The sequence below is a fragment of the Halichoerus grypus genome, chromosome 5 (assembly GCF_964656455.1).
Source record: "Halichoerus grypus chromosome 5, mHalGry1.hap1.1, whole genome shotgun sequence".
NCBI classification, from domain to species: domain Eukaryota; kingdom Metazoa; phylum Chordata; class Mammalia; order Carnivora; family Phocidae; genus Halichoerus; species Halichoerus grypus.
In genome coordinates this window covers 69,286,209-69,298,539 of record NC_135716.1, presented here as the reverse complement: position 1 = coordinate 69,298,539, position 12,331 = coordinate 69,286,209, and positions in this window count along the sequence as shown.

Sequence of the window (12,331 nt, the reverse complement as noted above, 5' to 3'; positions counted from 1 at the left end):
TCCAGATATCTCCACAGAACCACACACAAAAACCTCCTATTACTCCCTCAAAAGGGCATCTGAGACTGAGAATACTTTAAAATGTGTGCAGCGTCTGATAATGTGGTACACTAAAGAACAAAAGGGCAAAAGAAAAATGAGGCTTTAATAGGCAGAATATCTAGGTCATTTATCCTTGGTTAATGGGTAGAAAAACACAATGCCGGAGTGTCAGCAAGGGACACAAAGGCGCTCCGGTGTCCCGCGGACCGGTGCTTGATGCCAGAAACGGTGTGGAAAACCCATGTGGAATTAAAAGGGGCCCACTTAAGCCGCCGCGTGCGCACGCGCTCAGGCTGGGGAGCTGCTGATGAGAGCACCCCTTCGTGACCTCTGATATTTGAGGTTAAATATAATTTGAGAGCTACTGTTTTCACCTTTTATGTCACCTGACCGAACACAAAGCCGTATTTCCGTGCAGCTGGAAAGGGAGAGGAAGGGATGTGGATGGAGTTGTTCTGTGTGTGTTGCCTCTGTCCACGCCCTACACACACACACACACACACACACACACACACACACACACACGTAGTCCATCCCCCACCGGATGTGTTACAAGACAGACTGTCTGAATTCCTTGTAGACAGTAAGATTCAGTTAATTTTTACCCCAAGATGGAAAATCTACCCATCTGATTCTGGAAAAGGAACAACTCGAAGCCTCCCTGTTACCCTATGGTTGCTTTTATCCACCATCCTTACTGTTCTCTCTTGAAAGTTAACAAATGGGTAGTGTGCACCGGAGGGAAAAGTGCCTTTAAGAGAATATTCTTCTGAAATGGAACTCTTTGAACATGGTGGGGGGGTGGGGGAAGACTAGATCCGCACAAAGTATAGGGAGTTTTAATATTTAAAACAAAGATTTTTTTTTTTAGGCCTTAAAATAAGACGTTAGGTAGGGAGAGTATGTTTAGTAAAATGAGTCCGGGAAGGGCCTTTTTCTAAAATAGTTTATAGCACTGAAGTTTTCCTATGACCTTGGGTAAATAGAACACACGACGAGACTCTCTGTTTCAGAAGAAAATGCCAAGAGCAAAGGCATCGGTTGCTTGTGGCCAGAAGGAACCCTGAGTTGAGAGATGGGTCACCAGCTGGCTCTGTGTTATCTGGGATTTATTTGTTAACACGGCTTTAAAGTCATTCAGATTTCCATGTTGGAAAATGCATTTTTTTTTCCTTCTAATGGTATCAATTCTTAATGTTAGATCTTGAATTTACCTAAGACATATTTTAAATTCAGTCTGACCCTTAATAACTAGTGTTCGTTGTGTGCTGAGTGTCGGTAAAGTACTGAGGTGTGCTACATGCTTCGCATGGCATCGCTGCCCCATCTCCCTTCTCTGAGAGGGAAGTGCTTTTTCTTCTGGGGGAAACTGAGCCTTACAGGGGTTTGGGAGTTGGCCAGCGGTAAAGATAGGAGCTGGGTCAGAACTCAGGCAGTTTGACATCAGAATCTACTACTTACGGTCCCCAAAATACGGCTCTGTTGGGTCTCTGAAAGACAATTATTACATCATGATGATGTGAAGTGTTTGGGACTTCTCTATTTTTACAACCCCCCCCCCCCCCAATCCATAAGGGGTCTTAAGTTTCAGACTGGGAATTAAGAGAAAGCCTATGTCAAGTAGAACAGTGTGAGCTCTGGCTATGGAAACTTGAGTCCCAGTTACCTCATTTAAATTTGGGTTTATCTTGTGCCATGAATATTTCCATTTTATAAAGCAATCAAGTCTTTGGAAAAGATAAGCTTACTCAGGCTTCCGAGTTAGTAAATTGCTGGTATTTGAACCCAGATTGATCCCACTCCAAAGCCCAGGCACTTAACTGCCGAGCCAGTGTAATTTTCATCAACAAACATTTGTGGGGTGCTATGTGCTAGATGCGGATTTAGTGGCAAGAATATCACAATGAAAACAAAAACAGACTAGTCCCCTACTGTCATGGAGCTTACATTCGAGTAGAAAGAGACAGGTGATAAGCAGATTACACATAAAACTTTTATAGATCAGGGAAGACTATTAAATAATGCAATGGGGCGGTCAGGGAGGGGCACAGTGGAGGAGGCAGCTCCGCTTACTGCCTGAGTGATGAGAAGCGGGAGCCAGATGAAGATCTGGCTGGAGGATGTTCCAGGCAAAGGGAAGAGACCAGTGCAAAGACCCTGAGTTAGAGAGTGTGCTTGGAAGACGGGGCTTCTCGGGCAGCCTCTCTACCTAGAAGAAGAGGGAGGCAGGGACCAGGAGGGCCCTGTTGGAGGGCTTGGATTTCCTTTTAGGTGCTGTAGAAAGTGCTTGGGAGGTTTTGTGCAGGAAAGCGGTGTGATTAAATTCATCTTTTTAAAATAAATAATCACAGTGGCTGCAACATGAAAAAAAATTACTTGTAATGAGGAGCCGGGACTTCTAGTCGGGAAGCTGCTGTGGTAGTCTTGGATCAAGGAAGTGGTGCAAATAGAGGCGGAAAGCCGTGGGTGGATTTGGGATACATTTCAGAGAGCTAGAGCCTCCAGTTTAAATTATGTGAATAATTTGAATTAACTTCAGGATTACTCCTGAAATATACCCAAAGGTGAAACCAATGTTGGCTATGCTTTTTTTTTTTTTTTTTTTTTAAGGAATTGGACAATTAGTGTTACAAGAAAAGATACTGGGAACAGAAAATTTTCCTTCCATGTTCTGTTACGAAATTCTCTCTTCAGTGAAAATTGTTAGTTATCTTTGGGAAGAGTTCTTAGACATTATTTCTAACAGGTAGATAGGGGCGGTAAGAGCGTATGTGCATTGTTGAAGTGATGTGTGCGTGTGGTGAACATCACTGTGCATCTATAGCCATCAATAAATTTAAATTAGGAAGCAAAACAATGTAAATGACTTCTACTAACAAGCACTTAAAAGTTAGAATATATCTTATTCATTCAACTGGGCTCTCTAATGAGCAATTTTATGTATTTTCTTAGCACAGATAAGATTTACCACAGTTTTATAGATGTTTTATAGGAAAGTAAACTACATTTGGCAAAATAGAAGAATAGATTACCCTCTGGAATATTTAGTGTAAGACTCCTTCAGCGAAAAGCATTTCATCATTGAATTTTTTGTTGGGAGAGTCACCCAATTTGGAGATTTTTCTGACGGGGGTTAAGATGATGATTTACAAAGTAGTTTGGACGATTTAAGTCATTTATATGTTTTAAGGTTTCTCCTTAACTTTCCTCTTGCTCCCATTCTTATTCTTGAGTCTCTAAACCAAAACCAAAACAACTCCTTGTGTATGTGTGTTGGCAGTGTATCTCTAATCTTCCAATGGGTCTGTTGATCTGCAGATCTTCCTTTGGATCTACCAATGTAGAGTTGAATTTTAATTTCTATCTCCTTAATGAATGAATGTTTACCATGTAATTTAAATGAAGTCGGAGACTAGGGTAATGACAATTAAACTTCAAATACAGTCTTCTTTCATCAGACATCTTTATCTTCAGAAGCATTGACTCATATAATTTGTTTAGCTCCTAAGCTGGTTGAAATTTTCATCAACTGAACAAACGTGGCAGAACCCACCTCCAAATGCTTACAGATAGTTATTTAAGTGTTCTGGTGTCTCCCCACCAGATTCCTTCCCATGAACCTTTCTTATTCACGAGGTCTTTCCGGGCTCCGGGTTAAACATCATGGGGAATTTTGAGTTAGAGCTAAAGGACAACATAATAGGTTCCTAATGTATAATAAAGACAAAACCAAAGTCAAAATACTATTTAGGAACCACTTCATGCTGTACTTTAGGTGGCTCCCTCCGTTGTCCGTTGCCCACGCCCATGCCCATCTCGATCTGAAAGCTCGATTTCAAAATTGCAATGAGAGAAACCTGATTCTCTTGTGACAAGATCCAGGTCCTGCGGTGGCTTCACACCCTTTGCAGCCCCAAACCACCTCGTCATTGTCAGCCGCAGCTCAAGAGACTTCACCTTGGACATTGGCTGGATGATCGAAAGCTTGGGCAGGCTGTAAATGTCATAGTTGGGAGAGTACGTGTCCTGTTTTAAAGCAAAAAATTCATCCTGTCCGACATGTTCCACCATGTTTCCTTAGGAGTCAGGAAGCTCTTCGCATTTTAGAATTCAGCATTTTCATTTGCTAAAGGGCACCTGTGAGCTAATCCACACCACACCCCAGTGAGGTAGGTCCATGTTCTTGCCGCCTCCCCTATTTAGCGGGGGGGGGGGGGGGGGGGGTGCTGTCACTGTCCAGGGCCATGTGGACAGACAAGTGTGGTGGAGGGAACTAGAATTGAGGCTTCTCCAGTGTAAGTTGTGTGTTAGTGGTGGACTGTCTTAAGTAAGCACCTGTCGTTCATGTAAGCTTAGGCCTACAAAAAAACCCCAAACCTAAAATAAGCTACACACTCTCTTAAGAACAACTGATGTTATCTGAAGAACAAACTGGAAGGTTCCAGAATCTCATGCTGCAAGACAAAAGTGCTAGTGAAGGATGACTGAAAGATGTTTAAAAAAAGAAAAATGTTTAAGTAATCACGAGCAGGCTTCACATCCATGTTGATTTTAGGATATAACCTATGCAACTGATTGACAGTCGACATATATTTGCACCATTATTGAAGCTTATTCTCTAGGCTCTTTGGACAGTGGACCTTGTATCTGGCCCTAAACGGCAGGCCTGGCGGAGCCTGGAACTTCAAGTCCCTGCAAGGATGGGAAATGGACCCCAGCAGAACGGGAGGGCTTCCTCAGCCTCCCCCAGCCCCGCCCCCCCCAGGCTTCCCGGGGCTGTTGGAGCCCTCAAAGCAGATTTGCATATCTGTAGCTGCCCAGCTAATGTGCTCTCCCTAGCTGGGGGCCCTGCGAGGCGACTCCAGGATCCTTTCCATCTTATTGTAAGAGTTCCTGGAAAATGAGAGGCAGCCATTGTGTCTGACTGCCGAGGCATTGTTCTTCCCCAGACGAAGCTGGCCTGTCTCTCAGCTCCTCGCTCTCCGCTCCTTCAGCCATGGCTAGCTGTGCGCGGCAGCTGGACTGCCTCGGAATAGCCTGCAGGCTTATGTAAGAGCCATCTGAAAGTCTCCCTTTCTCCTTTCCTCTGCAAAATGTAAAGTTGCAAACAAACCCCCGGCCCCGCTTCTGTGAGTCCCACTCGGAACAGCGCCTGCGTGCTCTGAGAGAATCCAGCGATGGCGACTCCATGACAATGTGCCAGGTGCTCCCTCTCGCTCACTCTCTCCCTCAGCCCCCGGCCCGCTCTTCTTCTTCTTCTTCTTCTTCTTTTTTTTTTCGTAATATTTAAGACGGGTAATTTTTTTTTTTGAAGATTTGAGAGCACGTGTGTGGGGCGGGGGAGGGGCAGAGGGGGAGGGAGAGAGAAACTCAAGCGGACTCTGCCTTGAGCGCAGAGCCCCACGGGACCCAAGAGCCGGACGCTTAACCTTAGCCGCCTGCGCCACCGGGCGCCCGGCCCCCAGCCCCCTCGGGAGAAAAGAATTGCACTGGCCATCCGGACCCACGGCCCTGGGAGGGAGACCACCATTAAAGCCGCAAACGCCCCTTTATGTTCCAACCGGAAAGCTGTGTATTGACCGGCGAGGTCCAAGTGTCAGCTGTGGCTCACCACGCACCCCCGCGTGCTGGGGACCGTTCCGCGGTACACCCGAATGCCGTTTATGATGTCAGGCAAACAAAAGCCTTTGTATCTCTGTGAGTTTTTCATGTGGTTTGGGAGCAGGCCAAATGAAGGAAACAACGCTGACCCCGCGAGAGGTGGGAAGGAAGGAGGACACCGGGGTGTAAGATGCACGCACGTAGAAAAGCCACTCTGCCGGTCCTGGCTTGTTTCTCTGCGATGTGGAGCTCAGATGACCAAATGGCTGAAATCTCTCCAGCTGAGTTTCAAACACCTCGTGTTTCAAACAGCCCTATACTTTGGTGTGTCAGAAAGCCTCGTGTGAGTAGCTGCCCATGCGATTTTGTGCGCGGAGGCGTGGGCGAGCAGGGGACACGGAGAGGACGGGCCGCCCGGCCACGCCCTGGGACACGTGCCCGGAGATGCCACCCGCAGGGGGATGTGGCGCAGTTGTTCCCATGGGGGTACGGGGCGAGGGGCCTCTCCCAGCCCTCGAGGGGACCCTGAGAGGCCCCCAGAACTTGAGGGGTTAGCCAGACTCTAGTTTGAATAGCCGTTAGAGCTGCAGCTGATCCTGGCCGGTTGATTGTCAGTTGTTGGCTAAATGGATTGAAAAATCACGAAGATCCCGAGCCCATACATCCTGGGAGAGGGCAGGTGACATGACTGTTTGTCCTCAGCTCCAGGTAATTTTAGCTCCTTGCACCTGACAACCTCACCCAGAGCGCAAACAGCTTAAACTAATCTTATTTTACTTGAAGGTGAGCCATCAAGGCTTCTGAATTATTGCCAGGAAAAAAAAAACAAACCACAAAATTTAGAAACTTAGGTTAAAGGACTTGCACATCAGCCTCTCCTGTATGAACGTGGTCCTGACGCCCGCCACCTCTCTAGACAGTGCCACCACCAGCAATCTAAAAATGGCTCCAGCAGGGGTCGAGAATAGCATCCTTGCTGCCAGGGTCCACAAGCTGATTTCCTTCGAGGCTTGGACACTCTTGCCAGATGGATTCAAGGCAGCCATTTTGTGCTTCCTACATGAAGCCTCCTCTCTCTCAAGGACAAATGTCAGGGAGTCTTTTTGTGTATTAAGGACACTTTTTTTTAAAGCTTGCTAGAGAAAGGGAATAATAGGCATCATTCTTGTCCTTAAGCAGCAATCAATTGGCAAATATTTAATGTGCAGCTGGAGGGTGTGTCGGGGGGATGGGGGTGAGGGACAAAGAATGTAGTCAGGGTCCTTGCTCTCAAGGGCCTTCGCATCTCGCTGCCTGACGTAGTTTATATAAATAACACATAGCTGGCTGCAATTTACAGATTTCAAAGCATGCATGCATTATCTCCACTGATACAACTTTGAAATCTCAAGTTTGTTGTGACTTCAGAGATGAAAGATATTAGGTCTCGGCAATCCAAGGTTAGCAAGTGGCTTAGTTGGGTCTTACAGGCAGGTCTTTGGACTCTAAACTCAGAGGTCTTTGTACCACACTATGACACCAAACGGGCCACCCGCCCTAGGCAGCCTGGCAGTCCTGCACAGCAAGGGCCCCGGACGCCTCTCTGAGCCTCACTTTCATTTGTAAATCTGGAATAATAATACTAACACCAATCATGATCATGCCTTCCCTGTATGTTGTGTGAGGATTACAAAGAGTGAATATGCAAAGTCCTTAGGGTCTGGGGCTGAATTCACACTCGATGAATGTAAGAATGACTTACACCCGTCATCATCTAATGAGTTCCAAAAGAAAGCCGCTTCAGAGAGTGCAGTCTAAAAGCACTGACGAGGGACGCCTGGGTGGCTCAGTCGGTTAAGCGTCTGCCTTCGGCTCAGGTCATAGTCCCCAGGGTCCTGGGATCGAGCCCCGCATTGGGCTCCCTGCTCAGCGGGGAGCATGCTTCTCCCTCTCCCTCTGCCTGCCGCTCCCCCTGCTTGTGCTCCTTGTCAAATAAATTAAAATCTTAAATAAATAAATAAATACATACATACATACATACATACATACATACATACAAGCACTGACAAAGTGGCTGGGGTGACCTGGTCGGTGGGGAACGTCTGCAGAAATGAGGCTGATGGCGGCCGGCTGAGAGCAGTGCAGAGCTTGGAGGAGGGACTCAGGCTGGATATGACTCTCGCAGGACTCTGACTCTCAAACTCTGAAGACGAGTACGGCTAGCCCTGGGACCTTGCGCATATTCACATTTGATTACGAATTTTTTTCCCCAAAACTTCACAAAATACGGCATAGTCTTACTCCCTCTCATATACTCAAATCCTTTCTGTTGTGTTTTATTTCAGTAAAAAATAAATGGTCATGCCTGTCTAAATGGATTATATGATTCAGTAAGAGGTGAGGGCCTGCTCCTTGAAAAATCGTGCTTTAAACAAGAATTCTTTTTTTTTTTAGATTTTACTTATCTATTTGACAGAGAGAGACACGGTGAGAGAGGGAACACAAGCAGGGGGAGCGGGAGAGAGAGAGCACATGAGAGGGGGGAGGGTCAGAGGGAGAAGCAGACTCCCTGCGGAGCAGGGAGCCCGATGCGGGGCTCGATCCCAGGACCCCGGGATCATGACCTGAGCCAAAGGCAGACGCTTAACAACTGAGCCACCCAGGCGCCCCTAAACAAGAGTTCTTAACCTGGGTCCCTGGATGGGCTTTGTGGCAGGGAGGTGAAGGTGGCCTCAAATCTCCTGAAGTTGATGCACAATGGTATGTGTGTATTTTTCTGGAAAGAGTGTCCCTCAGTTTTCACGTGGTCCTCAAACACCTCTTTTTTTTTTCTTTTCTTTTTTTTTAGAGAGAGAGAGCAGGAGAACGGAGGGGCAGAGGGAGGGGGAGAGAGAGAATCTCCAGCAAACTCCCCGATGATGGGCTCAGAGCCCAATCCAGGGCTCGATCTCACAACCCTGAGATCATGATCTGAGCTGAAATAAAGAGTTGGACGCTTAACTGAGGCTAGCCAGGCCTTCAGCGGGTAGTGTGAAAGAGGCCGAAAATTCGATCTGAGTAGAATGGGGCTCGCTTTTAAGCGGAGTATCCCTCCACATGCTGCTGGGTGGGCCCGCCTCTCCGCTGTGGAAGGGCCCACGGTCACGGCTGCCTTCCATGGGCCACGGGGATGGTAAGAGCACCCACCAAGTGGGCCTGTTCTGAAGACTGAGTGAGATCATGCGTGTAGTACTGAAGAGCTGACACACAGGACACACTCTTCCACAATGTCAACTATTGTGCACGCTGTCTTTGCATGGTGACGGGCCTACAGAGAAGGTTGTCCCCATTGTATCAGCCCAGCTGTGCGTTGTGTGTTTGAGTGGAATGAAATTGTTCCCTCTTTCATGAGCATGGAGGCCGATAGAAATTCAGGACCCTCTGGGGAAGGAAAAAGGCCTTTTTGCATATGTTGCTTGCCTTTGGGGGAGTCCAAATTTCTGCCTTCTTATGTAAATCCACTGCCTCGGTGGCCACCATGCTGCTCAGTCCCGAATGCTAGGGCCCCATGTAGAAGTAACACGGTGGGTGGAGGTGGCAGATTTAGGCTGTGCTGGACTCCATTCAGCGATGGGACCAGGTCCTGGGCTCTGACGAGTTGGGTGAGAGTGCAAGCAAACAGGTCCTCTGCCAGGAACCAGCTCTTGTTCTCCAAAGATTAGTTTAAAAGGACACGGAGACAAAGGTTTTGCTGATTTTAACAGCTCACACCTGGTAAAGAATGAAGATTTATACACCTGTAAGTACTGAGCCCATTTGTTTTTAATTGGGTGTTTTTTATAACATTGTGTGTTACAGGCTGAATTGTGTCCTGCCCCTCTTCATGTATTGAAGCCCTAACCCTCAGTAGGTCAGAATGTGGCCCTATTTAAAAATACAGTCTTGGGGGGCGCCTGGGTGGCTCAGTTGGTTAAGCGACTGCCTTCGGCTCAGGTCATGATCCTGGAGTCCCCGGATCGAGTCCCGCATCGGGCTCCCTGCTCTGCAGGGAGTCTGCTTCTCCCTCTGACCCTCCCCCCTCTCATGTGCTCTCTCTCTCCTCTCATCCTCTCTCTCAAATAAATAAATAAAATCTTTAAAAAAAAAAAAATACAGTCTTGGGGACGCCTGGGTGGCTCAGTCGTTAACCATCTGCCTTCGGCTCAGGTCATGATCCCAGGGTCCTGGGATCAAGTCCCTGCATCGGGCTCGCTGCTCAGGGGGGAGGTTGCCTCTCCCTCTGCCTGCCGCTCCCCCCTGCTTGTGCTCTCTAATCTCTCTGACAAATAAATAAATAAAATCTTAAAAAAAAATAGGGTCTTTAGAAAGGTAATTAAGGTAAAATGAGGTCACAGGGGCAACCCTAATCTGATATGACTGGTGTCCTTATAAGAACACAGAGGGAAGACCGTGTGAGGACACAGGGAGAGGACAGCCTTCTGTGAGCCAAGGGGAGAGGTCTCAGAGGGAACCCAGCCTGATGACAGCTTGGTCTTGGACTTCTAGCCTTTAGAACTGTGGGAGAATAAATTGGTTGAAGCCACGCAATCTATGATACTTTGTTACAGTGGCGCTAGCAAACAAATACCCCGTGTTTTTTATGAATTCATCTAGTAACAGTTTACAAGTCTGGCCACCCACCTAAGAAAAGGAAAAAGTAAAAAACCATCTTGCAGAAGTAAAACACCGTATAATGTCGTGGTTAGAAAAATGGATTCGGGCCAGAGTGCATCTGGCTGAATCCTGCTCAGCCAATTATAAGCTGTGTGCCCCAGGGCAAGCTGTGCCACCTCTCTGGGCCTGTTTTCCTAGATGTAAAGAAGGGATGATGATGGTGGTGGTGGTGGTGATGGTGAGGACGGTACCCACTTCATAAGCCTGCAGTGAGAACTCAACGGGGTAACAGGTGTCAAAAACTTAGCACTGCACCCGCATCTAGAAAGCACCATGCAAGTGATTATTTTGTTGCTATTATGAACCCGAGACATGGCTCCAAATCTCGAACCTCCTCCTTTCCGGATGCGTGACCTTGAGGAAATCACCACATCCCTGGGTTTGCTCCATTTGCACGGTGAAGACGTCAGTGACATGTGAGGACTTTTTCAGCTCTAAGATTTTATTATTTTAATAAATGCTGATATGAACTATTCTGTAGAGAGTAGTGGAACATCTTGATACGTTGTGAGAAGCGTAACACTTTCTGGGGTTTCTATGCTCTATGTGTTCATGGTTGGCAGACCCAAGTAAATGGGGATGCCCTTAAGGAATAACCTTCCAAATGATTTCCTTAAAACACACACACACACACACACACACACACATACTGTATGTACCCTTGGATTCTGTAGGCATTAACATCAAAAGGGGGGAAAAGCAAACTTCTACTTTTAAGCAGTGCAAAGTGACTGCAGTAAATCTGTGTAGGTATCATCGTGTTTGACTTTAAGAAAATGGCTGAGCTATGGGCAAGGTAATTCAAGAAGATATAAATGGCTGCATTATAATAAGCAGACACCTATTTTAAGCATGATCTATGTTTTTGAGAAAATTCATTACAATGAGTCTTACAATACCAACCTCTTCAATGAATTTTTCATGTCTGCATACCAAGATATATATAAAACGATCGTAATCATATACCTTTGGGGCAATGCTGAGCACCAGCTGTTTCGGGGATGATTTATAGGTTGCCACACTCAAGGTTAATAATCAGGAGAAACAGGTTACAGTATGCAATGTATTTATGTCAGGTTAGAAGTTCAGTTAGTAGAGATAGCATGTTATAAGGAGGCACACACTTTTAATTATTTCCAAAGGGCCCCCCACCCACATTTCTCTGCAATAAACTAAAAATAAATGATGTTTTATGCAGGGGAACTCCTCTCCCAAGCTTATCTCCTGGTTACTGTTGGCTTTATTTAAAGGGGAACCGCAGCTAGGAGTTATTAGCTGTGCATATGAAAACACCGCTTGATGGTAAACATCTGTGCAATGGGCCTGCATATTGGGTGTGATGGAGTTTTATAAACTTCGAGGTAATTATGCCCTTATTGAATGGCAGCATTTCCCCGCTAGCAGGATTTCTAGAGGCTTCTCAGAAAGCCACATATACAAGCCACAAGTCAACCTCCAAAAACGCTAAGATGTAACTTGTCTCCCTTTGAAGGCAAAGGATACAAAGGATACAAATTGTTGTATCCATTTCATAAAAGTCTCAGTAATGTTCCCTTTCTGGATTGAGATAAAATTTGCCCTTGTCCTAAGAAACTTCTTTTAAAATAATCGATGAAGAGAAAATAACAATTTTAAAAAAGATCTTATTATTTTATTTATTTATTTGAGAAAGAGAGAGAGATAGTGACAGAGATAGCAAGAGAGAGCACAAGCAGGGAGGAGAGGGAGAAGCAGGCTCCCGCTGAGCAGGGAGCCCGACATGGGGCTCGATCCCAGGACCCTGGGATCATGACCTGAGCTGAAGGCAGACGCTTAACTAACTGAGCCACCCAGGCACCCCAAGCCTGCTCAAATCTTCTGTTTAACCTCTCTAGTGAGTTTTTCATTTCAGTGAAATAACTATTCTTTATGCAGAGGGTTGAGTTCACTGTGTACCTTGCTCATCTTCATTGATCTATGTAAGTCTGTCTCTTCTGTTCTTTCTTTCTTCATTCTCTTTTACCAGGTTCTGTGTCCT